Below are 27855 nucleotides of genomic sequence, written 5' to 3'. Positions count from 1 at the left end.
AAAAGAAGCCCCCGAAGTAAAAGAGTTGGGCCAGAAGAGTCCCGAGCCATCCACGAGGGTGGAGGGCGCACCCTACCCCCCTAGGCGCGCCCTCCTATCTCATGGATGACTCGGAGACCCCCCTGATGTGAGAACGGCGCCAAAAATTCCTATAAATACAGAAACCCCCGAAAAGAAACCTAGATCGGGTGTTCCGCCGCTACAAGCCTCTGTAGCCACGAAAAACCTCTTGGGACCCTGTTCCGGCACCCTGCCGGAGGGGGGATCCATCACCGGTGGCCATCTTCATCATCCCGGCGCTCTCCATGATGAGGAGGGAGTAGTTCACCCTTCAGGCTGAGGGTATGTACCAGTAGCTATGTGTTTGATCTCTCTCTCTCTCTCTCTCTCTCTCTCTCTCTCTCTCTCGTGTTCTTGATTTGGCACGACCTTGATGTACCACGAGCTTTGCTATTATAATTGGATCTTATGATGTTTCTCCTCCTCTACTTTCTTGTAATGGATTGAGTTTTCCCTTTGAAGTTATCTTATCGGATTGAGTCTTTAAGGATTTGGGAACACTTGATGTATGTCTTGCATGTGCTTATCTGTGGTGACAATGGGATACACGTGATATAATTGATGTATGTTTTGGTGATCAACTTGCGGGTTCCGTGACCTTGTGAACTTATGCATAGGGGTTGGCACACGTTTTCGTCATGACTCTCTGGTAGAAACTTTGGGGCACTCTTTGAAGTTCTTTGTGTTGGTTGAATAGATGAAACTGAGATTGTGTGATGTGATACGTCTTTGTCGCATCTACTTTTGCAAACACTTTTCCCCTTGTTTTGGACTCAAACTTGCATGATTTGAATGGAATTAACCCGGACTAACGTTGTTTTCAGAAGAACTGCCATGGTGTTATTTTTGTGCAAAAATGAAAGTTCTCGGAATGACTTGAAAATCCATAGAGCAACTTTTTCGAATTAATAAAATATACGGGCGAAAGAATCAGCACTAGGGGCCCCACACCCTGTCCATGAGGGTGGGGGCGCGCCCCCTGCATCGTGGGTCCCCTGAAGCTCCACCGACCTCTACTCCAACTCCATATATTCACGTTCAGGGAGAAAAAAAATCAAAGAGAATATTCATCATGTTTTACGATACAGAGCCGCCGCCAAGCCCTAAACTCTCTCAGGAGGGCTGATCTGGAGCCCGTTCGGGGCTTCGGAGAGGGGGGTCCGTCGTCGTCGTCATCATCAACCATCCTCCGTCACCAATTTCATGATGATCACTGCTGTTCGTGAGTAATTCCATCGTAGGCTTGCAGGACGGTGATGGGTTGGATGATATTTACCATGTAATCGAGTTAGTTTTGTTAGGGTTTGATCCGTAGTATCCACTGTGTTCTGAGATTGATGTTGCTATGACTTTGCTATGCTTAATGCTTGTCACTAGGGCCCGAGTGCCATGATTTCAGATCTGAACCTATTATATTTTCATGAATATATGTGAGTTATTGATCCTATCTTGCAAGTCTATAGTCACCTATTATGTGTTATGATCCGTTAACCCCGAAGTGACAATAATCGAGATACTTACTGGTGATGACCATAGTTTGAGGAGTTCATGTATTCAATAAGTGCTAATGCTTTGGTCCGGTACTCTATTAAAAGGAGGCCTTAATATCCCTTAGTTTTCAATAGGACCCCGCTGCCATGGGAGGGTAGGACAAAAGATGTCATGCAGGTTCTTTTCCATAAGCTCATATGACTATATTTGGAATACATGCCTACATTACATTGATGAACTGGAGCTAGTTCTGTGTCACCCTATGTTATAACTATTACATGAGGAATCGCATCAGACATAATTATCCATCACTGATCCAATGCCTACGAGCTTTTCACATATTTCTCTTTGCTTAGTTACTTTGCCATTGCCACTGTTACAATTACTACAAAACTGCTACTATTATTTTTGCTACCATTACCATTACTTCCATACTACTTTGCTACTAAATACTTTGCTGCAGATATTAAGTTATCCAAGTGTGGTTGAATTGACAACTCAACTGCTAATATTTGAGAATATTCTTTGGCTCCCCTTGTGTCTAATCAATAAATTTGGGTTGAATAATCTACCCTCGAAAACTGTTGCGATCCCCTATACTTGTTGGTTATCAAGACTATTTTCTGGCGCCGTTGCCGGGGAGCATAGCTCTATTCTTTGAGTCACTTGGGATTTATATCTGCTGGTCACTATGAGGAACTTTAAAGACGAAATAACTAAGATTTATCCCTCAACTACGAGGGGAGGTAAGGAACTGCCATCTAGCTCTGCACTTGATTCTCCTTCTGTTATGAGTAAACTCGTGACACCTAAACCTGCTTCTGCTATTAATTCTGATATGTCGCATGTTATTGATGATGCCACTTCTACTATGCATGATACTTATGATGAAACTACTTCTATGCTTGATACTACTATGCCATTAGGTGAATTTCTTGATGAACAACTTGCTAGGGCTAGAGAGAATGAAATTATTGAAACTGAAATTATTGATGAAAGTGATGATGAAGGTTCTGCCCCTAAATATAAATTGTCTGTATTCCTGAGGGTTATGTTATGGATGAAGAAACTGCTAGAGATTTTCTTGCTTGCAAGGATAGATCTGATCTTAAGAAGTTATTAGCTAAGCTGAAACAAAAGTCTCTGAATGCTAGAATGAAATATGACCCTGCTTTTGCTACTTCACCTATCTGTGTTACTGATAAGGATTATGATTTCTCTGTCGACCCTTAGATAATAACCTTGGCTGAATATGATCCTTTCTATGGCTATGAATCTGAAACTGTTGTGGCACATCTTACTAAGTTAAATGATATAGCCACCCTATTCACTAATGATGAGATAACTCGCTACTATTATATCCTTAAGATATTTCTGTTCTCATTAAAGGGTGATGCTAAAACATGGTTTAATTCTCTTGATCCTGGTTGTGTGCGTAGTCCCCAGGATATGATTTATTACTTCTCTGCTAAATATTTCCCCGCTCATAAGAAACAAGCTGCCTTAAGGGAAATATATAATTTTGTGCAAATTGAAGAAGAGAGTCTCCCACAAGCTTGGGGGAGGCTTCTCCGATTGATTAATGCTTTGCCTGATCATCCTCTCAAGAAAAATGAAATACTTGATATCTTTTATAATGGACTAACCGATGCTTCCAGAGACCACCAGGATAGTTGTGCTGGTTGTGTTTTCAGGGAAAGGACAGTCGAGCAAGCTGAATTGTTATTGAATAATATGTTGACTAATGAAAACAATTGGACACTTCCTGAACCAACTCTTAAGCCAACTCCAAAGAAAAGAGGTGTTCTATTTCTCAGTCCTGAAGATATGCAAGAGGCAAATAAATCTATGAACGAAAAAGGTATTAAAGCTGAAGATGTTAAGAATTTACCTCCTATTGAAGAAATACATGGCCTTAATATACCACCTATTGAAGAAATGCATGGTCTTGATAACCCGACACATGTAGTCAAGGTAAATTCTCTCTATAGATATGATAAAGTTGAAATCCCGTCTACTAAGTTTGCTAGCGAATGCTTGGATGAATTTGATGACTTTATGGCTAAACAAGAAAACTTCAATGGTTATGTTGGTAGACAATTGAAAAGTAATGCTTATATGATTGGACACTTGAGTGATTATATGTCTAGAGTTAAGGGTGAACTTAAACTCATTAGTAAACATGCTTCTGTGGTTACCACTCAAGTAGAACAAGTGCTTAAGGCTCAAAATGATTTGCTCAATGAATTGAATAATAATAAACATGACTTTGCTGTTAGAGTAGCAACTAGAGGAGGTAAAATGACTCAGGAACCTTTGTATCCTGAGGGCCACCCTAAGAGAATTGAGCAAGATTCTCAGAGAAATATTGTTGATGCACCTAGGCCTTCTAGGAAGAAGAAGAAATATGATAGGACTTTGCATGCTTCTAGTGAACCTGTTGTAGACACACCTGAGAATCCCAATGATATTTCTATTTCTGATGCTGAAACACAATATGGTAATGAACATGAACCTAGTGATAATGTTAATGATGATGTTCATGTTAATGCTCAACCTAGCAATAACAATGATGTAGAGGTTGAACCCGTTGTTGATCTTGATAATCCAAAATCAAAGAATCAACATTATGATAAGAGAGACTTTGTTGCTAGGAAGCACGGTAAAGAAAGAGAGCCATGGGTTCAGAAACCCATGCCTTTTCCTCCTAAGCCATCCAAGAAAAAGGATGATGAGGATTTTGAGCGCTTTGCTGAAATGATTAGACCTATCTTTTTGCATATGCGTTTGACTGATATGCTTAAAGTGAGTCCTTCTGCTAAGTACATGAAAGATATTATTAAAAATAAAAGAAGGATACCGGAAGCTGAAATTTCCACCATGCTTGCTAATTATACTTTTATGGGTGGAATACCTAAGAAACTTGGAGATCCAGGAGTACCAACTATACAATGCTCCATTAAAAGAAACTATGTTAAAACTGCTCTATGTGATCTTGGAGCCAGTGTTACTGTTATGCCTCTCTCTTTATATCGTAGACTTGAATTGAATAAGTTGACACCTACTGAAATATCTTTGCAAATGGTTGATAAATCAACTGCTATACCTGTCGGTATTTGTGAGGATGTGCCTGTTGTGGTTGCAAATGTTACTATCTTAACTGACTTTGTTATTCTTGATATTCCCGAGGACGATAGTATGTCGATTATCCTTAGTAGACCCTTTTTGAATATTGCAGGGGCTGCTATTGATTGCAACAAAGGCAATGTTACTTTTCATGTTAATGGTAATGAGCATACGATACACTTTCCGAGGAAACAACCTCAAGTCCACAGTATCAATTCTATTAGAAAAATTCCATCAACTATTATTGGAGTTTTTGAATTTCCTCTTCCTACTGTCAAGAAGAAATATGATATTCTTATTATTGGGGATGTACATATCCCCGTTGAGGTAACTTAGTGTTATTCAAAATTTCTCCGGTTTCATGCGATTCGGAACAAGTTTGTTAACGAGACTTGATCAACCTTGTTAGTGGATTCCTTTTGATGAGCATGAGATGGATGAAGTTAGAAAGCACAACCTTCTGTACCCTCCTTTTACTTTCTGTTATTTAGATTAAATAAAGCAAAAATAGTATTTTCTATCTGTTTTCTGATTTATCCGTGCAATACCCCAAAAATAAAAGTTTTCCAAATCCCTGAAAATTTAATATGATTTTTTCTGAAATATTTGAGAATATCTGGCACTAAGAACGTAGTAGGGGGAGCAAGCACCTAGCCACAAAGGCCCAGGGCACGCCCACCCCCATGGGGCGCGCCCCCTGCCTTGTGGGCCCACGGTGGCCCCCCTCCACTTATTCCTGCACCCACAGACTTCATCTTCCTCCAAAAAATCACCATCCAGCTCAAGCACGAGTTCTAGCTCATTTTACTGCCATTTTCGATCTCCTTGCTCAAAAGTCCATTCACAAAACTGCTTTGGGGGATTGTTCTTTGGTATGTGACTCCTCGAATGGTCCAATTAGTTTTTGTTCTAGTTCTTTATTCATTGCAAATTTTTGCTACCTAGGTGACCCTGTTCTTGAGCTTGCATGTCAAATTTATATGGTCCCAAGTAGTTCTAGTGCATGATATAGTCTCTAAGCACTTGTGGGAGTAGTTGCTATCAATTTTGTTGAGTTTGGTTCACTTTTATTTTGAGTTACTAAAAATTTCAGAATTTTTTTGGAGGAAGAATTATGTCTAGGAAAATGTACTAGGGCGGTTCTTCAAGGAAGCAAGGACCCAGGCTCGCAATACGTGAGCCGGACGATGAACCACCGAGGGAAGCTCAAGTACAGCCTTGTGAATGGCCGTCAGAGGAATTTATTGTCAAGGCAGGCACTAAGGATGAATTTGACGCATATGTGTGTAACGCCGACCTTGAGGACTTCATGTCAGATAAGTGCTCCCAACACTACTACCTTACCGATTCCTTTGTGAGAAGGTTTAAATTCACGTCTACACACAATACTCACACTGTCTTATTTGATCTTTATGATAAATCATATACCAGGGACCTAGAAGATTTTAATACTGCTTGTAAACTCCCGCAGTGGGGCAATGTCAATGAACCTCGTAAATCTGAATATAAAGACTTTCTTGCTAGTATCACTGTGGGTGAATCTAGAGAAATCACACAAGCTACCATATGGAGCATTCATTTTCTGCTATACATTATTTTGCTCTTTTCATAGGTAGAAGCATTAATGGTAAAGATGAAGCTTGTCACATGTGTGCTCCAGATCTTAGTGTTCTCAAGAGTGCTGTATAAGGTCATAAACAATATAACTTGGGGGCTATTGTTGCACATAGGCTACATCTTAATGGTACATGTGGAGATTTGTTTGGTGGGATTTATGCAACTCGTGTGGCTAATTATCTTGGTATACCCATACATGGAAGTGATATGGAGTTGCCTCCTGCTTATCTAGATTATAATGCCATGGTTAGCCATCAGTTTCTAGAGAGGAATAAACAGTTCCTTCAATACCGATTAATCTTTGACAGACGTCGCACTGTCCATGTTGCTCTCCATGCTCCTAGTTTATTTGACTTTCAGGCAAAAAAGGAGATATATTATAACCAGGGAGGAGGCGAACGAGTACGAGAGGAGGACGGAAGCAGCTCGCCTCCAAGCTGCAGCTCATGAGGTAGTGGCTGCTGCATCTCAGTACGACCCCAGCTACCACTTTGATCCATGGGCATAGACCAACTTAGGCCAAAAGCCTAAGCTTGGGGGAGTACGTATTTCTCACCGATATTACATTCATGTTCACACACTCATTCTAGTTGTCGGTGCTATTATTTTTCATTGTACTATCCATGCTAGTTTATTTTCTTTTCTTGCTTTCTTCTTGTGTGCTTGAATAACCCTAAGAAAAACCAAAAAAATTAGTTATAGCTTTTAGCTAGTTTACTTTCCATGCCTGTAGTAGTAGTAATTAAAAGAAAACCCAAAAATATTTCTCGTTCTTCTTTTGCTAGTTGGGAGCTTTCCCGTGTAAATAGTTTTTATTCCTTTTCTTTTCTTTGGGGGTCAAGAGGAGAAGACCATGATGAAAGTGTTGAGTGGCTCTTATATGCATTATTGTTGATTTAACCAAGAGCCCATATTGCCTTGTCTTCTCCCTTGAATTGAATGCTTGTAGATTCCAGCTTAGTCCAATGCACATGCACTATTATTATTATACACACCGTTCGGTCATGAAAGTGAAGGCAATAATGACGATATATGATGAAATGATTGAGATGAGAGAAGCTCGTATGAACTCGACCTCTCTTGTTTTTGTAAATATGATTAGTTCATCGTTCCTGATTCAGCCTATTATGAATAAACATGTTCGCAATGACAATTAGAGACTATAGTTGCTTATGCTATGCTTAATTAGCTAGGAGTTTATAATGGTTTACCTTGCGTGCCAACATGCTATTAAAATGGTTGTGATGTGGTATGATAGGGTGGTATCCTCCTTTGAATGATTCGAGTGACTTGACTTGGCACATGTAGTTGAAACAAAATCAACATAGCCTTCATGATATTTATGTTTATGGTGGATTATATCCTACTCATGCTTGCACTCAGTGTTGATTAATTTTAATGCATGTTCATTAATGTTGTCGCTCTCTAGTTGGTCGCTTCCCAGTCTCTTTCTAGCCATCACTTGTACTAAACGGGAATACTGCTTGTGCATCCACTTCCATAAACCCCAAAGTTATTCCATATGAGTCCACCATACCTTCCTATATGCGGTATCTACCTGACGTTCCAAGTAAATTTGTATGTGCCAAACTCTAAAGCTTCAAATGAAATTCTGATTTGTATGCTCGAACAGCTCATGTATCAACTAGGGCTGTATGTATCTTCCATGTTAGGCGGGTTATTCTAAAGAGGAGTGGACTCCGCTCCTCACTCATGAGAAAATGGCTGGTAACCGGGATGCCCAGTCCCATGCTTCAATCAAATCAAAATAGTTACAAACAAAACTCCCCCAGGATTGTTGTTAGTTGGAGGCACCCGTTGTTTCGGGCAAGCCATGGATTGATGCTTGTTGGTGGTGGGGAGTATAAACTTTACCATTCTGTGTGGTAACCGCCTATAATGCATGTAGCATGGAAGATATCGAGATCTCTCAGTTGTTATGTTGACAATGAAAGTATTACCGCTCAAAATGTTATTTATCTCTATTTCAAAATAGAGCTCTAGCACCTCTACAAATGCCTGCTTCCCTCTGCGAAGGGCCTATCTATTTAATTTTATGTTGTGTCATCATCCTCTTATTAAAAAGCACCCGCTGGAGAGCACCGCTGTCGTTTGTATCCATTACTATTAATTTATATTGAGTATGACTGGATCTCTTTTACCATGAATTACAATGTCTAGTCAGTCCTTGATCTTCAAAGGTGCTCTGCATTTATGTTTTGCGGTCTCAGAAAGGGCATGCAAGATACCATCTTGTTATATCATATTATGATTATTTTGAGAAAGTGTTGTCATCCGAGATTTATTATTATTGCTCGTTAGTTGATTATGCCATTGATATGAGTAAACATGAGACCTAAGTGTTATTGTGAATATGGTTAGTTCATAATCTTTGCTGAAAACTTGAATGTTGGCTTTACATATTTGCAACAACAAGAGCAAACAGAGTTTGTAAAAGTTTTTCCTTATCACTTTCAGTTTATCAACTGAATTGCTTGAGGACAAGTAAAGGTTTAAGCTTGGGGGAGTTTATAAATCTCCGTCGTATCTACTTTTCCAAACACTTTTGCCCTTGTTTTGGACTCTAATTTGCATGATTTGAATGGAACTAACCCGGACTAACGCTGTTTTCAGCAGAACTGCCATGGTGTTGCTTTTGTGTAGAAATAAAAGTTCTCGGAATGACCTGGAAATCCACGGAGCAACTTTTTGGAATTAGAAAAAAATACTAGCGAAAGAATCAGCACCAGGGGGCCCACACCCCGTCCACGAGGGTGGGGGATGCACCCCCCCTAGGGTGCGCCCCCTGCCTCGTGCCCCCCTGAAGCTCCACCGACCTCAACTCCAACTCCATATATTCATGTTCAAGGAGAAAAAAAATCAGAGAGAAGGATTCATCGCGTTTTATGATACGGAGCCGCCACCAAGCCCTAAACTCTCTCGAGAGGGCTGATCTGGAGTTCGTTCGGGGCTCCGGGGAGGGGGGGGGGGTCCGTCGTCGTCGTCATCATCAACCATCCTCCATTACCAATTTCATGATGCTCACCTCCGTGGGTGAGTAATTCCATGGTAGGCTTGCTGGACGGTGATGGGTTGGATGAGATTCACCATGTAATCGAGTTAGTTTTGTTAGGGTTTGATCCCTAGTATCCACTATGTTCTGAGATTGATGTTGCTATGACTTTGCTGTGCTTAATGCTTGTCACTAGGGCCCGAGTGCCATGATTTCAGATCTGGGCCTATTATGTTTTCATGAATATATGTGAGTTCTTGATCCTATCTTGCAAGTCTATAGTCACCTATTATGTGTTATGATCCGTTAACCCCGAAGTGACAATAATTAGGATACTTACCGGTGATGACCATAGTTTGAGGAGTTCATGTATTTACTAAGTGCTAATGCTTTGGTCCGGTACTCTATTAAAAGGAGGCCTTAATATCCCTTAGTTTCCAATAGGACCATGCTGCCATGGGAGGTAGGACAAAAGATGTCATGCAAGTTCTTTTCCATAAGCACGTATGACTATATTCGGAATACATGCCTACATTACATTGATGAACTGGAGCTAGTTCTGTGTCACCCTATGTTATAACTATTACATGAGGAATCGCATCTGACATAATTATCCATCACTGATCCAATTCCTACTATCTTTTCACATATTGCTCTTTGCTTAGTTACTTTGTCATTGCCACTGTTACAATTACTACAAAACTGCTACCGTTACTTTTGCTACCGTTAGCGTTACTTCCATACTACTTTGCTACTAAATACTTTGCTGCAGATATTAAGTTATCCAGGTGTGGTTGAATTGACAACTCAATTGCTAATACTTGAGAATATTCTTTGGCTCCCTTTGTGTCGAATCAATAAATTTGGGTTGAATACTCTACCCTCGAAAACTGTTGCGATCCCCTATACTTGTGTGTTATCATGATGCATATCGTATAATCATACCCACGGATACTTGTGGTGACATTGAAGTATCTATGTGACATTAGGGTTTTGGTTGATGTGTGTCTTAAGGTGTTATTTCACTACGAACTCTAGGTCTGTTTGTGACACTTTTAAGGAATAGCCCAATGGATTGATCGGAAAGAATAACTTTAAGGTGTTTTCGTACCCTACAATAATCTCTTCGTTTGTTCTCTGCTATTAGTGACTTTGGAGTGACTCTTTGTTGCATGTTGAGGGATAGTTATACGATCCAATTATGTTATTATTGTTGCGAGAACTTGCAGTAGTGAAAGTATGAACCCTAGGCCTTGTTTCGAAGCATTGCAATACCGTTATCGCTCACTTCTACCACTTGCCACCTTGCTATTTTTATATTTTCAGATTACAAAAACCTATATCTACCATCCATATTGCATTTATATCACCATCTCTTTGCCGAACTAGTGCACCTATACAATTTACCATTGTATTGGGTGTGTTAGGGACACAAGAGGCTCTTTGTTATTTGGTTGCAGGGTTGCTTGAGGGAGAGCATCTTCATCCTACACCTCTCATGGATTGATAAACCTTAGGTCATCCACTTGAGGGAAATTTGCTACTATCCTACAAACCTCTGCACTTGGAGGCCCAACAATGTCTACAAGGAGAAAGTTGCATAGTAGACATCACACGCTATTGCGTAAATTCTCCAGAAAAGTCAGAATGTGATAAAATGTTGAAATTTTAACACAATGAGATATGATAAATTTTCTACAGTGTGGTGAGTTTTCCGAATTTTTTGAGTCAAATAAGTATGCATCTTCCTTAATACTTTACAGACTATTCTGTTTAGACATATTGTTGTTATGATTGCATTGTTTATATATGTTTGCTTGTTTAATGATTCTATTTGAGGATAGGAGTATTAAATATGCAGAGGCATTTAGTATGCAATGTAAAATTATTATTTTAGTGATTTTTGTACAATAGAGAATGATAAGGTTTTGCCCTGATTTATACTAACTTATCTCATGAGTTCTTGTTGAGTTTTGTGTGGATGAAATTTTTAAGAATTAGGGAAATTGTGATATGAGAGGAATTGAGGATACACAAGAGCTCAAGCTAGGAGATACCCAAGGAATCCCTAGTTAATATTACAAGAAGTCTCAAGCATCTAAGCTTGGGGATGCCCTGGTTGGCATCCCACCTTTCTTCTTCAACAATGATTTGTTAGTTTTGGTTGAGCCTAAATTCTTGCTTCTTCACATGATATGTGCTATCCTTGGAATGTCATTTTATTTTATTTTTGCTTGTTGTTTGAATAAAATACTTAAGGTCGAATTTTTTTATGAGAGAGAGTCTTCACATAGATACTTAATTATTTGACTACTCATTGATCTTCACTTATATCTTTTTGGAGTAGTTTTTCATTTACTCTCGTGCTTCACTTATATCATATGAGTAAATGGTTGAATGAATTGAATATCATAAATCTGAAATTATATATGTTTCATATGTTTACACCATGGGGAGTAATGACTTTAGATATAAGAAGTATAGGTGGTAAAATTTATTGAAAGTTAGCAAACACAACATTGGTCAGTTGAACAATTTATGAAAGAATATTGAAGGAAGAGAGATTTCACATAAATTACTATCTTGGACATCTTCTATGATTGTGAACCCAATTAATTATTTTCAAACTTGAGAAAATTAGTTGAAATTGGACAAGTGTAGGACCTTGAGAAGAGGTGTCTAGAGGGGGGGGGTGATTAGACACTAAGTACCAAAGTTGCAGTTTTTAACTTCTTTAAGTTTAAGTGGAGTTTAGGCACAAGTTTAACATTCACAACATATAGCAAGCAAGCATGCAAAGAGTATATGAGCAGCGGAAAGTAAAGCATGCAACTTGCAAGAATGTAAAGGGAAGGGTTTTGGAGGATTCAAACGCAATTGGAGACATAGATTTTTTTGGCGTGGTTCCGATAGGTGGTGCTATCGTACATCCACGTTGATGGAGACTTCAACCGACGAAGGGTAACGGCTGCACGAGTCCACGGAGGGCTCCACCCATGAAGGGTCCACGAAGAAGCAACCTTGTCTATCCCACCATGGCCGTTGCCCACGACAGACTTTCCTCACTAGCGGTAGATCTTCACGAAGTAGGCGATCTCCTTGCCTTACAAACTCCTTGGTTCAACTCCACAATCTTGTCGGAGGCTCCCAAGTGACACCTAGCCAATCTAGGAGACACCACTCTCCAAGAAGTAACAAATGGTACGTTGATGATGAACTCCTTGCTCTTGTGCTTCAAATGATAGTCTCTCCAACACTCAACTCTCTCTCATAGGATTTGGATCTGGTGGAAAGAAGATTTGAGTGGAAAGCAACTTGGGAAGGCTAGAGATCAAGATTCATATGGTAGGAATGGAATATCTTGGCCTCAACACATGAGTAGGTGGTTCTCTCTCAAAACTGGTATGTTGGAAGTGTAGGTTTGTTCTGATGGCTCTCTCCATGAATGAAGAGGAGGTGGAGGGGTATATATAGCCTCCACACAAAATCTAACCGTTACACACAATTTACCAATCTCGGTGGTACCGAATCAACAAACTCGGTCATACCGATTTAGAAAACCTAGTGACCATTAGGGTTTTCGGTGGGACCGACATGCAACTCGGTAGGACCGATGTGGTTAGGATTAGGGCATAACGTAATCTTGGTGAGACCGATTACCCAAACTCGGTTGGACCGATTTTGGTAATTAGCTAACCAGAGAGTTGGTTAGGAAAACTCGGTTGGACCGATTACTCAAACTCGATGGGACCGATTTTTGTAATGAGTCAACCAGGAAGTTTGCATTGTAATCTCAGTAGTATAGATTGCTCAAACTCGGTGAGACCGATTTTGATGATGGACATACACAGAGAGATTACAATCCCATCTTGGGGAGACCGAGATCCCTATCGGTAAGACCGATTTGCCTAGGGTTTGTGGCAGTGGCTATGACAGATGAACTCGGTGGCGCCGGATAGAAAGAATCGGTGTGACCGATTTTGGCTTTAGGTTTAGGTCATATGAGGATGTGAGAAAGTAGTTGAGAGTATTTGGAGCATATCACTAAGCACTTGAAGCAAGAGGCTCATTAAGCAACACCTCATCCCTCGTTGATAGTATTGGCTTTTCCTATAGACTCAATGTGATCTTGGATCACTAAAATGCAAAATGAAGAGTCTTGATCTTGAAGCTTTAGCCAATCCTTTATCCTTAGCATCTTGAAGGAGTTCCCACATCCTTTAGTCCATGCCACTCCAATGTTGAACTTGTCTGAAATATACTAGATAAAAGTGTTAGTCCAACAAGAGATATGTTGACATTAATTACCAAAACCACCTAGGGAGCACTTGTGCTTTCAATCTCCCCCTTTTTGGTAATTGATGACAACATACATCAAAGATTTATATAAAGATATAAAGAATAGCAAGTAAAGCCTTGGAAAGACATGTAACAAGCATAGGCTCCCCCTACATGTATGCAATCATGTGAATATGGAATATAGAAGCATGTGAGAGCATAACCATGATAGAGTAGGCAATGTGTTACATGTATCTTGGCCATATGCAAACTTCCTGGTTCAGCAAAGAATATTAAAGAAAATACCTTCATGCTCATGAGTCCTTCTTGCAAACAGTATGTACATCAGCAAGAATTCCTCATACACATGATTGTGATGCATATACTTACCTTGTAGTCTTGAGTTGGCTTAGGATGGAATGAACCTGCGTAAACAAGGTTAGATAACACAGGTACATCTACTAGCCAGAGCAAACAGAAGAAACCACAAGAATACCAAGACTGGGATGACATGTAGAGAGTGAGTACTAAGTACCACATTGGATTAGACATGTCCCCAAGAGTAAAGGTATGCAATGAATTTAAATGATTTCTTTCCCTTAGATGTCTTGCTCCCCCTGAATCTAGCATGGGATACTGGGAGAAGATAGGGAACAGAAAATCAGAGCTGAAAGATATAAATGAACAGAGCTAATGCAAACTAATGCAAATAAGCACATATGAACATGTCTTTCCCCTCAGTAAGACATGTGGCATCTCTCCTCTTGAACACCAAGCATCTGGGATCCTTGAGAAATACTTTCTACTTGAGTATTCTCTCCCCCTGGAGATCTCTTTCTCCCCCTGAGGAGGTGATATATTCTCTGATGTGATCTCTCTCTAAATGACAAGCTTTGATGTGATCTCTCTCTCCCCCTTTGACATCAATTTCCAAGAAGGTTTTTCTGGAATCTGTCGAATGAGTTTGGTCCTTGAGTCACAGCACAAGGCGAATGATAAAAATGTGATGCTTGTAGAGGACAAGATTCATTGAGTGGAGCTGGATTAGAAGAATCACAGAATAAGTGACAAACTGATTGTCCTATTGTGAAGTCGGTGGCACCGAGTGGTATGCTTTGGTTGTACCGAAAGAATTCGGTTGGACCGAAAATAACTAATCGGTGGAACCGAGTTCATTGCAGAGAAAACACTTGTCACCTCAGGTTACTAGATTTAAGATTTCACAAAGATTTGCAAGGAATTTACTGAATGATATGCAAAGAATTTGATGCAGAAAATGCAGAGCAAACAGAAAGAAATCTAGATGAAGTTTTTTTGAAAGGGCAAACAAATATGCATGAGACAAATGCAAAAACACAAAAAAGAACACAAGAGAACTTCATCTAGAGATGGTCGGTGACAAAGTCACCAATGTTAGAGTATATTGACTTAGGAGTCAAGTGAGATCACTTGATCATACGTCATACTCATCGTTTAAGCTCAAAATGGGGTTGCCATTTTTTGTTTAAGCATCTTGATGTATTCACATCTTGTCATGTTGCTTTAGCTCATCGCTTGGAGTAAAGCTTCTCTAAGATGGAATAACATACCTTGGTTGGTGTTTATGTCCATGTAGTTGAACTTGTGTGGCTTGCTCAAGGTTGATGTAGCTCATCAAGAGTTGGGAGCACCACTTGGAATTTGAGTCCATCTACCTACATGGGTTAGTTCTTGCAAGGAAGAGCACTTGTGTATCCAAAAATGACAATCATGAAGCTCAACATAGAATTTGTCAAAGGATATGTTTGAGTGGTTTCGTGCTTCCTTGGCTTCACAAGAAGGACTCATGGTTTGAATTTATGGATGATCATACAAAAATTTTATGCCGGTTTGAACTTTGCTTCTAGAAATCTTTTAGACTCGGCCGCGGGAGGCACGTTTATGGAAATCACGTTAGGAGATGCGACAAAACTTCTTGATAATATTATGTCTAATTATTCTATATGGCACACCGAAATATCTTCTAGTAAAAAAGTGCATGCTATAGAAGAAATCAATGTTTTGAGTGGAAAGATGGATGTCGGGGAAACTGATCCACGAACACCTATGGGACCGGCGGACCGAGTCCCTTTCGGTTCGGCAGGGGGGCGGAGGTCGCATGAAGAGCAGATTGAGGCGAGGCACACGAGAAGTTTACCCAGCTTCGGAGCTCTCCGGAGAGATAATACTCCTACTGCTGCTTGTCTGATTGTATTGTGTTCTTGCTCGAGAGAGCTAGATGTTTTCTGGCTTCAAAAAATCCGACCCCCCCTCTACGTTGCACATGGGCCTCCTTTTATATGCTCAAGGGGTCACCGACAGGTGGCAATGCAGAGAAGGGTAAAAATGTAAAAAGAGTTGCGGTTGGTACAGCTACCTGTATAGTGTACTCTACCTAACCCTGATGGCAGGGGACAATGGCATTGAATGCCCGTCTGTGTCGCCCAAACAGTGTAGAAAAGGACCGTCAGGGGCGCCACCGCCTGCCACGATGGCGATCTTGTCAGCATCGCATGCCACCGCTTACCGCTGGCTGCACAGCCTTCCGCCACGCGTGCCTGGAAAGGCCCCCAGGGCGACACGTTGGTTGATGCGCTGGAGCGTGGGCACAGAGTGGCCGCTTGCCGCGGCAAGCATCTTGCCGCGGTCGTGGTCTTGTCGCGCCCAGAAGCTTGTTACTCACCGGGCCTTGCCGGGACGCGTGGCGCGTCGCGGCAAGTTCCTTGAGATGCCTCGGTTGGCCTTCCCGGCAAGCTCCTCTTGCCGGGGCCTTGTCTTCTTTACTTGAGTACTTTGTTCTTGAATGGCTCCAAAGGAGCCACGGAGTATCTTGGCGGTCACCCGGCAAGCCCTTGCTGCGGGGCGCTGCAGCTGCCCGTGCACAAGTTCGGGGTACTAGGGTACCGCTACTCTAGTACACCGACAGGAGCCCCCGGGCCTGGGCCACACACGGTGCCGAGCGCTGTTGGGCCAGGCCCAAAACAGGGCACGGGCACACGCGTGGCCTGGGGCACGCCGTATCTTACTCCGTATCCACCGCGCCCTCCCCAACGGCACGCGTTGAATGCGGCGTCGTGGGAGAGATCGTGGGTGGTTTCTTTATTCAGAAGGGCGAAACGTCCGCCCCCTCCCTCTTTATAAGCAGGGGAAACAGGGGCAGTTCGCCCATCTCACCGTTTGTTGCTCCAACTCCAAAAATCTCCGCCGCTCCCCCCTTCTTCTCAAAGGAGAAAGGGAGCAGTGCTCCGCCCCCCGTCGCCACCAGCACCACCAACGCCGTCGATCTCCCCCACCACCCCCGCCATGGCTCCGAAAGCCGACAAGGGGAAGGGCGTGAAGTCGGCCGAGGCGCAGCGGCTCGCGGCACTGCGGAAGGAGCGGGCCATCTTCCCCCCTCAGCTCGGCGCCAAGGAGCTGAGGGAGTACTATTACCTCTTCTGGTCGACGGAGACGCAAGCGCATCCGCGTACGAGGGTACTCCCGGCCGCTGCTTCGGAGCTGGCTCCAAACGGGTACCCCTTCTTCGCGCTGTTCTTCTATTGCGGGCTCTGCCCACCCTTCTCGGAATTCTTCTGCGACATTATGAACACCTACGGGCTCCGCCTCCTTGATTTCACCCCCAACACCGTTCTGACCATGGTAGTTTTCGCACATCTGTGTGAAAACTTTGTCAGAGTCCACCCAAACGTAGCCCTCTTCTGCCATTTCTTTATGCCCCGAGTCGAGAGAGGAGAGCCCCTTGCCGGAGGAATCGCCTGGATCTCGAGAGTCGGCAAGAAATAAGCTTATCTGGAGGGAGAGCTTCGCAGCAAATGGGAGGAGTGGAGAGCGGAGTGGTGCTGGATCGTCGAGGAGAACCCACAGCCGTTTACTGCCGTGCACCAAGCCCCAATAGTACGCGGCAACGATTGGAGCAACGTGGCCCCGAAAGACGACAGGCTGAAGATCGCCGTCACCCGAATCCTTCGCCTCAGGCTTGTCGGGCTCACTGTAGGCGCCGTTGGCGCAGATTTCCTTCGTCGCCGCATCGCCCCCCTGCAGGAGAGAGGGAGACCCGCCTGGGAGTTCAAGAACTCGGCGGATATCATGAGGTTGTGCCCGGGCCTCAATTTCAACTTCACCATCCTGGAGCTGGATGCGATGCTCCTGGAGCTGTTCAAACGCGATCCTCAGCATCCATTCATGTTGCCGAGGAGCGTTGTTCCGTTGTGCAACAGTTCTTCACTCGACCGAATCCGCGCGATGATGCCGTTGTGCGATTCGCACAGAATCGCCCCAACTTGGCAAGAGCCTGCGGATGACGTCGTGCGGGCGTTCTTCGACAGCCTGGAGGAAGTGCCGATCCGCGCCGACGAGCAGAAGAGCCTCACCCATGACACTACCGACGTGGAGCTGCAGCGCATCGCCACTAGGACGGAAGAGGCTGCGACAGCAGCTGCCGCGGGCGAGTTCGGGTTCACCGTGGAGGAGGCAGAGGCAGCAGAGGCGGCAAGCCTTGCCGAGCGCGAGGAGTTTGCCGGCGAGGAAGATCTTGCCGGCCCTAAAGCTGAGCCGAGCGAGCCCGGCGAGGAAGAGCCCGACCCTTCAGACAGCTTGCCGCAAGTGGAGCCCCCGGCTGCACCAAGAAGGCGTCTCCGCAAGGCTGGGGATGTAGCGGGGCGGCAAGCGAGCCAACAGCCGCCAAGCCGTGCGACACGCTCCACCGCAGTGAGCACTGTTGCCGCGGGAGCGCCTCATGCTGCTGCGGCAATCGGAGCGGAATCTTCGCGGTCCTCCGCCACCGCCCCTGCTAAGCGAGCAAGGGAACCTACTCCTCCGCCTCGCCGCACCGAAGGGGAGCTGGACTTCGATCTCTCCGTGCTCAGCTCCGATGATGAAGAAGAAGAGTAAGCTTCCTTGCTATACTTGTGGTTCTCCGTTCTTGTTGCTTTCGTCTTGTATCTGACTTGCTTCGATCTGAATCCATTCCTTTTCAGGACGCTGGCCCAGAGAGTGGCGAAGAGAGCCAAGGCCTCGGTGATTGTCATCGAAGATGATCCCACCGTGTCAGCAGGGGGTATGTCCGAGACCACCTTGACGAACCTGGCAACTACTCCCCAAAGCAGCCCCCAGCGCAGCCCCCATCGTAAGTTTATAGTTTACTTCCTGCCGTCAGGTGCGCATGGGTGCTCTTTTCTCTTACTGATATCTTGACTGTTGGATTTGTATAGGAGCAGAACAGCCTCACCAGGAATGCCCGGAAGCTGCTCCCGAAGTGCCATCTGCTTCGACTACACCGCCAAGGGAGGATTCCCCGGCAAGGGAGCGCTCTCCGGCAAGGTATGACACCAGTGATCCTCCGGCGGTGGAGACCACGACTGCAGATCCCAGCACATGTACCCCTTTTGCTTGAGAACTTGCCCTTGGGTTTTTCTTCTTCTGACTTTCTTTTTGCATATTTGCTTGACTTCTCTCCCTTCTTCGTTCCTCAGATCCATCCGCCACTGAGCCGATGGAAACCGAGGCCGCTGAAGGAGAGGCCGGCGTTGATGAACCCGCCGGCGAAGAGGCCGCCAAGGCTGCCGCCGCAGAATCCAGCGAGGGATCCGGCGACTGCACTGACGGCCCCGAGGCCGCAGGAGCACCAGGGGCTGCATCGACCGCCGATCCCCCCGCCACTGCCGCAGAGCCAGGCTCCGAAGAGCCACAGCCCGGCGCCTACCTGAAGGCCGGCGATGGTATCTTCATCAAGCTTCCCTGGGCGTCAAGCTCCAGGGCGCCGGTCGAAGGAGAAATCCTGGATGGAGAAGTGCTTGCCTCTGCCGGGCTGAAACTGGTTGACGTGCCAAGCAGCAGCAGCGATGAGCCTGAGGAGGAGCGGCTGCTGCTGAAACTGATGTCGCTCTACCGCGCCCGACAAGTCAAACTGGCTTCCCGAGAAGCGCTTGTCGCGAGGGCGGGAGTTGACATCGAGAAGCGTGCGGAGGAGCTCCGGGGTCTCAGGCAGGAAACTCTCCGGAGCCTGGCAGAAGAGCGGGAGCAAGTCGCCGAGGAGAGGAAAGCCTTTCTCCTCGCGAAGGCTGAGGTTGAAGAGCAGCAGCGGCTTGCTGTCGAGAGGCTATCTACGCGGGAGGGTGATTTGGCGCAGGGCAAGGTCAACCTTGACAGCTATGAGGAAGAGCTTGCCGCGTGCGAGCAAGCAATTGGCGGCACTCTCAAGGAAGCAAGGGATGTTACCGCAGCTGCTGAGGCCGCCAAGAAAGAGCTGGAGGCGAAGGTGGCGCAGCTGGAGGCCAATCTCAAGACGAGCGGCGAGGAGCTTGCCGTGCTCAAGCACGAGCGCGAGAAGGATGCTGCCGCCCATGGTGAGCTGCAGGGTCTTCTCGCTGAGAGGGGCAAGGAGCTCAGCGCCGTCAAGGACTCCAACGCGGATCTCGAGCTGAAGCTGGCCACGCTGACTCAGACGCTGGACGGCACCAAGGAGCAAGAGGTGACCTTTTTGGAGAAGATCAAGGCCGACAAGGCGCTGCTGGCGAGCATTGCCGTCACCCAGAACTCATTTAGGGAGACTGTGGAGCACTGGACCGAGGGTCTGGTGAATATTGCCGTAGTCATCGACGGGGAGCTGGCACAGCTGGGGATGGAGGACTTCGGGTATTCTTCTGACGAGCATCTCCAACCCAGCGCCAAGCTCAACTTGTTCTTCAAGGGCGTGGCGACGGCCCTCTAGCGGCTTCAGGAGAAAATCCCAAAGCAGCTAGCCGACGAGTCGCGCAGGATTTGCGCGGGAGTTCTTCAGAAGGTGCTGGTGAAGGTGGCCTTCCGCAACCCAGGCCTCAACCTCACCAACGTCCTCAGGTCTTTGCCGTCCGACGCCGATTTGGAAGCGCTCAAGGCCCTTGTCGCACCCATTGTGGACAAGGTGAGCGAGATCAAGAGGGTTGAGGGCGGTCGCGTAGACTAGGCCGCCTGTCTTATCTTTTTCCCTTGTCGCTGCTGGTCATGTCATGGGAACAATCTGTTAGAGCTACAACAAGTTATCTTGTAATATAACTTTATTTTGGATAATGATTGCTATGTTATTTCCTTTACTAGATCCCTTGCTTTGTATGCTTTTACCGTACACTTTTAGGGATCCTCTCGGCGCAGGCACCCGAGACGCGAGCGCTGAGTGCGGGACGTCAGCAGCCTGCTGGCGGTGCCGCTCCCGACAAGAAACCTTGTCGCGACTAGTTGCAGCACACTTAAGTTGCTAAGCGGGCTCGAAACAAAGTAAGGGCGCAACTAGCTACGAGTCGGTTCCTCCGTGCACAGGTTTTCCATACAAAGCACAGTCGTTCGAGGAAGATAGCTAAAAAAATTAAAACTAATTGCTCAGACTTTGACAACTTAGCTTTTCTGTCGTTTGCTTCCCGGCAAGGCGAACCTTCCTTAAACCCTTAAACGACGCCTACTCCACCCATTATCCTCTCCTTTCCCCCCCGGCAAACTTGTGTGCGAGGGAACCTTTCTTTCCTTTGTTTGAGAAAAAGAAAGAAGATAAAATAAAGAGATGGGGCCTTTCGGCTCGTTATTGCTTACCGGGGGTAGGTGCTGCACAAAGTGTCAGATAATGTATGCAAGAAAGAATGTAATGCATGAAATTGACAAGGTGTGCGGAGCACATGAGCTTTACTTATGCACGGGATCTGTGCCCGGCTTTGTACAAAGGATTACATGCAACATCGGCAAGACTTGTACAAAAGGTGGTTGCCGGAACAGGTTCCGGCAACCGTGCCCTACGGGTAAAACTTACGAAGATGCTCAATGTTCCAGGAGTTGCTCACAGGAATGCCATCTTCGGTCTCAAGGCGGACAGCGCCAGGCCTAGTGACTCGTTTCACCCGGTAAGGGCCTTCCCACTTCGGCGTCAACTTGTTGGAATTCTTGGCGGACTGAACTCGCCGAAGAACAAGGTCACCTTCCTCGAAGCTTCTGGCATTAACTTTGCGGCTATGGTAGCGGCGCAAAGCTTGATGGTATCGAGCAGCTCGTACAGCAGCCTGAAGACGGTCCTCCTCAAGGAGCAGCGCGTCATCTTGTCGCAGCTGCTCTTGCTCAAGCTCATCATAAGCGAGCACTCGAGGTGACCCGTATACGAGTTCCATGGGGAGAACTACCTCTGCTCCATAGACTAGAGCGAAAGGCGTCTGGCTAGTGGCTCGATTTGGCGTCGTCCTGATTGACCAAAGAACCACTGGCAGCTCCTCGATCTAGTTTCTTCTGCACCTGCGCAGCCTGTAGAAAGTCCTGGTCTTGAGCCCATGCAGCACTTCAGCATTTGCCCTCTCTGCTTGACCGTTGCTTCTCGGATGAGCAACAGAGGCGAAGCAGACCTTGGCGCCAAGATCTTGGACGTACTGAATGAAGGTGCGGCTCGTGAATTGTGTGTCGTTGTCGGTGATGATCCTGTTAGGGATCCCGAAACGGCAAACAATCGACCTGAAGAACTTGATTGCTGACTGTGCTGTCACCTTTCCCACTGGTTCCACTTCCGCCACTTTGTGAACTTGTGGATTGCAACGTACAAGTACTCAAAGCCCCCGACAGCTCGGGGGAAGGGGCCGAGGATATCGAGCCCCCAGACTGAAAATGGCCAGGATAAAGGGATCGTCTGGAGGGCTTGAGCTAGCTGGTGTATCTGCTTGGAATGGAACTGGCACGCTTCACACTTGGTTACTTGTGCAGTTGCATCCTGGAGGGCTGTCGGCCAAAAGAAACCTTGCCGGAATGCTTTGCCGGCAAGTGCTCTTGTGCCAATGTGGTGACCACATATGCCTCCATGTATCTCTGTCAACAGTTTCTGTCCGTCTTCCCGGCAAATACACTTCAATTTCACACCGTTGAGTCTTCTTCTGTACAGTATGTTGTCGACAAACTGGTACATACTTGACTGCCGGGCTACTTTTTCCGCTTCTTCTTGCTCTTCGGGAAGTTCTCCTGTCTGAAGGAAACGGACAATTTGTTGTGTCCATGCTGGAGCTTGTGGCTCAACAACAAGGACTAAAGGCACATCTGCTGCTGCGGGAACATCCGCTTCTACGGCAAGAACCTGTGGCTCAGCCGGAGCTTGATGTTCCCCGGCAAGCTTGCCGGAGGGAAACTTGTCGGGAGCGTCTGCTACGATGGAACAAACCTTAAGGCTTGCCGAAGCAGACTGCTCCTCAGCACTCTTGGTGTTGATCTTGGGAACCTTCTTGGCGGCGGCTTCGGGAAGCTCTGCCGGAAAATAGTCACCAGAAATCAACTTTCTCTTCTTGCTCTGTCCAGTTGATGGTGTCACAGATGGTTGAGTCAGCTTGAGCACAAAGATCCCTGGTTCCACAGGTAACTTAAGTGCGGCGCACTTTGACAGGCCATCAACAATGTCATTCTGAGCTCTTGGAACATGTTCCATCTGTAGGCCGTCAATGTGCTCTTCTAGCTTTCTCACTTCATCAACATAAGCTTCCATCAACGGACTCTGATAATTCTTGTTCACTTGGCGGACGACAAGCTGTGAGTCACCCCTGACAATGAGCTTCTTAATCCCAAGGTCTGCCGCGATCCTGAGACCAGCAAGCAAGCCTTCATATTCTATAGTATTGTTCGTTGCTTGCTCCTTGGGAAAGTGCATCTGGACTACGTACTTGAGGTGCTCTCCGGTGGGTGCGACAAGCAGCACGCCCGCACCAGTGCCTTGCAGCGAGAAGGCACCATCAAAGTACATCAGCCACTCTTTGTCTGCTTCCTTGACGGGAATGCTCGTTTCTGGAATTTCTTCATCTAGTGTTGGTGTCCATTCTGCTATGAACTCCGCCAATGCCCTGCTTTGGATAGTTGAAGTGCTTTCAAACTTGAGGCCAAAGCTTGACAGTTCCAGTGCCCACTCGACAATCCTGCCATTTGCTTCTGGATTTTGCAGTATCCTCTTCAGCGGAAAATGAGTGACAATTGTGATCTCATGTGCTTGGAAGTAATGGCGCAGCTTTCTCGAGGCCATGAGAAGGCCGAAAAGCAATTTCTGCACACCAGAGTACCTTGACCTAGCGCCCTGCAGAAGGTAACTGACAAAGTAAACTGGGCGCTGCACCATTCTCTTCTGCATCTCCTTATGCGTGTGCGCAGATCCATCTTTGTCGGGACCAGAGCTTGTCGGACAAGAGCCTGCCGGACCAGAGCTTGCCGGACCAGAGCTTGCCGGTGAAGCCCCCTGCTTGTCGTTGGATGCATTTGCCGTGGTTGCTGGCTCATCATCTGCCTCCCTCTCCGCCACTAACGCAGCACTAACCATCTGATTGGTTGCCGCTATATACAGCAGCAACTTCTCTTGTGGCCTAGGTGCGACAAGTGTTGGAGTGGAGGACAGGTATCTCTTCAAGTCCTGCAGCGCAGCCTCCACTTCCGGAGTCCATTTCATTGGACCTGCCTTTTTCAATATCTTGAAAAACGGCAGGGCGCGCTCAGCAGATCTAGAGATAAACCTGCTGAGAGCAGCCACGCAACCGGCAAGTCTTCGTACATCCTTGACGCGCTTTGGTGCTTCAATCTGCTCAATGGCCATGATCTTGTCGGGATTGGCTTCAATTCCCCGTTGAGACACAAAGAACCCGAGAAGCTTGCCGGAGGGGACTCCATACACACACTTCTCGGGGTTCAGTTTGAGGTTGATCTTGCGCAGATTTGCAAATGTTTCGTTTAAATCTTGAATCAGGGTCGTCCTGTTTTTGCTCTTGACCACTATGTCATCCATGTAGGCTTCCACATTTCTGTGCATTTGCGGCTCAAAAGCGTGATGGACTACCCTTGCAAATGTTGAACCAGCATTCTTTAAACCGAAAGGCATCCGTACGAAACAGTAGGTGCCACACGGGGTGATGAATGCGATCTTCTCCTCATCCTCTTCTGCCATGAAGATCTGATGGTATCCTGAGTATGCATCAAGAAATGAAAGCAAGTCACATCTGGCCGTGGAGTCAACAATCTGGTCAATGCGCGGCAAGGGAAATGGGTCTTTGGGACAAGCTTTATTGACATCGGTAAAATCGATACAAAGCCTCCATTTCCCGTTGGCTTTGCGTACGACAACAGGATTGGCCAACCACGTAGGATAGAGCACTCCTCTGGCAAGGCCTGCTGCTTCCAACTTCTTGATTTCTTCTGCAATGAATTCTTGGCGCTCCACCGCTTGTTTCCTGACTTTCTGCTTGACGGGCCGCGCATGAGGACGGACGGCAAGATGGTGCTCTATTACTTTCCTGGGAACACCGGGGATGTCAGACGGTTGCCATGCAAACACGTCGATGTTCGCCCGCAGAAAAGCAACGAGCGCGCCTTCCTATTTGGGATCGAGAGTGGCACTGATGGTGAAAGTACCACTAGTGCCGTCCTCCTTGGCGGACACCTTCTTAGTCTCTGGTGGAGCTGCCATTGCCTTCTTACACTTGCCGGTGGAGCTCGATGGTGCGTCCTCGACAATAGCGCAGCACTCCGAAGAGGTGCGCTTTCCGGAGTGGGCATCAGAACTCTTGCCGGACTTGTTCTTCTTCTTCCCCCCGGGAGCTTCAGCGGTAAGTGATTTGCGATCTGTTGCGGCTGCTGCTTCCCGGTAGATCTTGTCGGCGCAGATAAGAGCCTCCTTCTTGTCGCCAGGGACAGAGATGACGCTTATCGGGCCTGGCATCTTCAGTACGTTGTATGCATAGTGAGAGGCTGCCATGAATTTGGCGAGTGCTGGGCGGCCGAGTATCCCATTGTAAGGCAATGGGAGGTCAGCAACGTCAAAAGTGACCCTCTCAGTCCTGAAGTTCAACTCGCTGCCAAATATTACCGGCAACGTGATCTTTCCCTTCGGCTTGCTCCTTCTCGGATTGATTCCTTGAAATGTGCCGGTCTCTTCGAGCTCGCTGTCAGGGATCTGGAGTTTCTGGAGCACTGCGGAGGAGATCAGGTTCAAGCCGGCCCCGCCGTCAACTAGCATCTAAGTGACCTTGAGGTTGCAGATAGTTGGTGAAACCAACATCGGCAAGCACCCGACCGCAGTTATGCGATCAGGGTGGTCCTCAATATCAAAGATGATAGGCGTGCTGGACCATTTCAGAGGCCTGCGTGACTCGACGGGTGGTTCTGCCGCATTGACTTCCCGCACCCATTGTTTGAGCTGGCGGTGTGAAGTATGCAGAGAAGCACCGCCGTCAACGCACAGGACCTCTGTGGCTTTCTGGAACTCCTGCTCATCGGTCTCGTCATCATCCATGTCTTCGTCGTCGTCGTCATCTTCATCCTTGTCGCGGCCGCAGGGAGGTCTATCTCCTTGCCGGTGCTTGGCCTTGCCGTGGCGTCCTCCTCGGCCGGGACCTTTCTTGCCGGATCCTCCAGCACCTTCCTGGGCCTTCTCCTTGTCGCGCCGCTCGTATTCAGCCTTTTGCTGCTCGACAAGCTGCTCAACTTTCTTGCAGCTCTGGAGGTCATGGCCCTTGGTGTGGTGGATCTTGCAGTACTGCTTGTTGGTGCCGTCCTGCTTGTCGGCGACCGCCACAGCCTCTGCGGCAATCTCCTTGCCGGAGCCACCAGCTTTGGCTTTCTTGGCGCCACCTCCGCTGCCGGACTGCTCGACAACTAGCACCTCTTTGCCTTTCTTCTTTCTGTTATTCCGCCGCCGGTTTTTCCTTGCCGGGGCAGTATCCTCACTGTCAGATCCTCCTGCTCCTATATTCTCTCCGGGGAGTCTCCTCCCTTCTTCAGCACGTGCACACTTGTCATCCAGGGCATATAGCTCACTGACGTCTCTGATCTTGCACATCGCCATCTCCTCCCGCATCCTGCGGTTCCGCACGTTCTAATGGAATGCGCTGATTACCGCGGCAGGGTGGATATCTGGGATGTTGTGCTATACGTTGCTGAATCTCTGAATGTACTTGCGTAGGGGCTCTCCTTCCTTCTGGGCGAGCAGATGTAGGTCACTCTCTTGGCCATGAGGCTTGTGGCCGCCTGTGAAGGCGCCGACAAACTGATGGCACAGATCCGCCCAGGAAGATATGGAGTTGTCCGGCAAGTGCATGAGCGAGGATCTGACGTTGGGTTTGAGTACCAGCGGGAAGTAGTTGGCAAGGATCTTGTCGTCTCGCCCTCCGGCAGCTTGCACCGTGATGGTGTAGACGCTGAGGAACTTCGACGGGTGCGTCTTGCCGTCGTACTTCTCCGGTACATCTGGCTTGAAATTTTTCCTACTGGGCCACTAGACTTGCCGCAGCTTACGAGTGAACGCAGGGCAGCCTACCGCGTACGGCAAGTCGCCTGGTTCCCCTAGCGCATGCATGTCGACAGAAGGCCCAGCGCGCTGGTCGGATTGACGCCGCGCTTCTCTTCGTCGCTCGATGCGAGTTCGAGCGTCTTCTTGCTATCGATCGTTAAGAACTTGGCGCTGATCGCGACGAGCTCGTGGATCCGATGATGCGGTGGAATCGCTGTCGAGGTGGATCCGGCGAGTCGGCGATCTTGGCCTTCGGGGTGGAGAGTGCACGGTGGTTGCACCCCCACCAGTTTCGTCGCCACCGGCTCGTGCCTGGCAGTCCTGCCGCGGCAGCGATGTATTCGGCTGCCGTGGAGTGTCGCCGTTGGCGTAGCCGATGAGGCTCTGAATAGTGGCCCTCCATTCGTCGATGTTGTCCGACGTCGGAGGGTAATCCAGGAGCAGTTGAGCTCGCTCCAAAGCTTCTGCTGGAGTGGTGGGCGGCAGTGGCGAACGGTGCGAGGAGCGGGACATGCTCGGACTTCTAACTATGTTCGAAGGAGCAGTATCCCGTCCAGGCGACCGTGCCTCGCTCGTGCCAGCGCGTTGACGTGCATGCTGGTCTTGAGCGCCCTGAGACCCACCAGCTTGATCTTGGTCCAACAAACGTATGGTACTGCGAATACCATGACGCTGTCGGTCCTGCGCCTCCTGAGAGGGGCGCGGCGGATGTACGGACACCGAGGTTTGTGCAGCCTTGTCCTTGGACCTGGCAGCACCGTGAGCTTCCTCGTCGATGTCTGTTCTTCCACCAGCGTCCACCCGACCACCCGTTTGTTCCGGTGGCGGTGGGATCGACGCGGACGGAGCAGCTGCCTCCGAAGCCTTCTTCTTCGGTGGCATGTCGATGAAGAAAATGAAGATCTAGCTCGTGTGAACGCCGGATCAGGTTCACACAATCTCGACGCCCCCTACCTGGCGCGCCAAAGATGTCGGGGAAACTGATCCACGAACACCTATGGGA

Source organism: Triticum aestivum, chromosome 3B, assembly GCF_018294505.1.
Source record: "Triticum aestivum cultivar Chinese Spring chromosome 3B, IWGSC CS RefSeq v2.1, whole genome shotgun sequence".
Taxonomy (NCBI): domain Eukaryota; kingdom Viridiplantae; phylum Streptophyta; class Magnoliopsida; order Poales; family Poaceae; genus Triticum; species Triticum aestivum.
The sequence above is the reverse complement of the archived record's forward strand: the minus strand, read 5'-3'. Positions refer to the sequence as shown.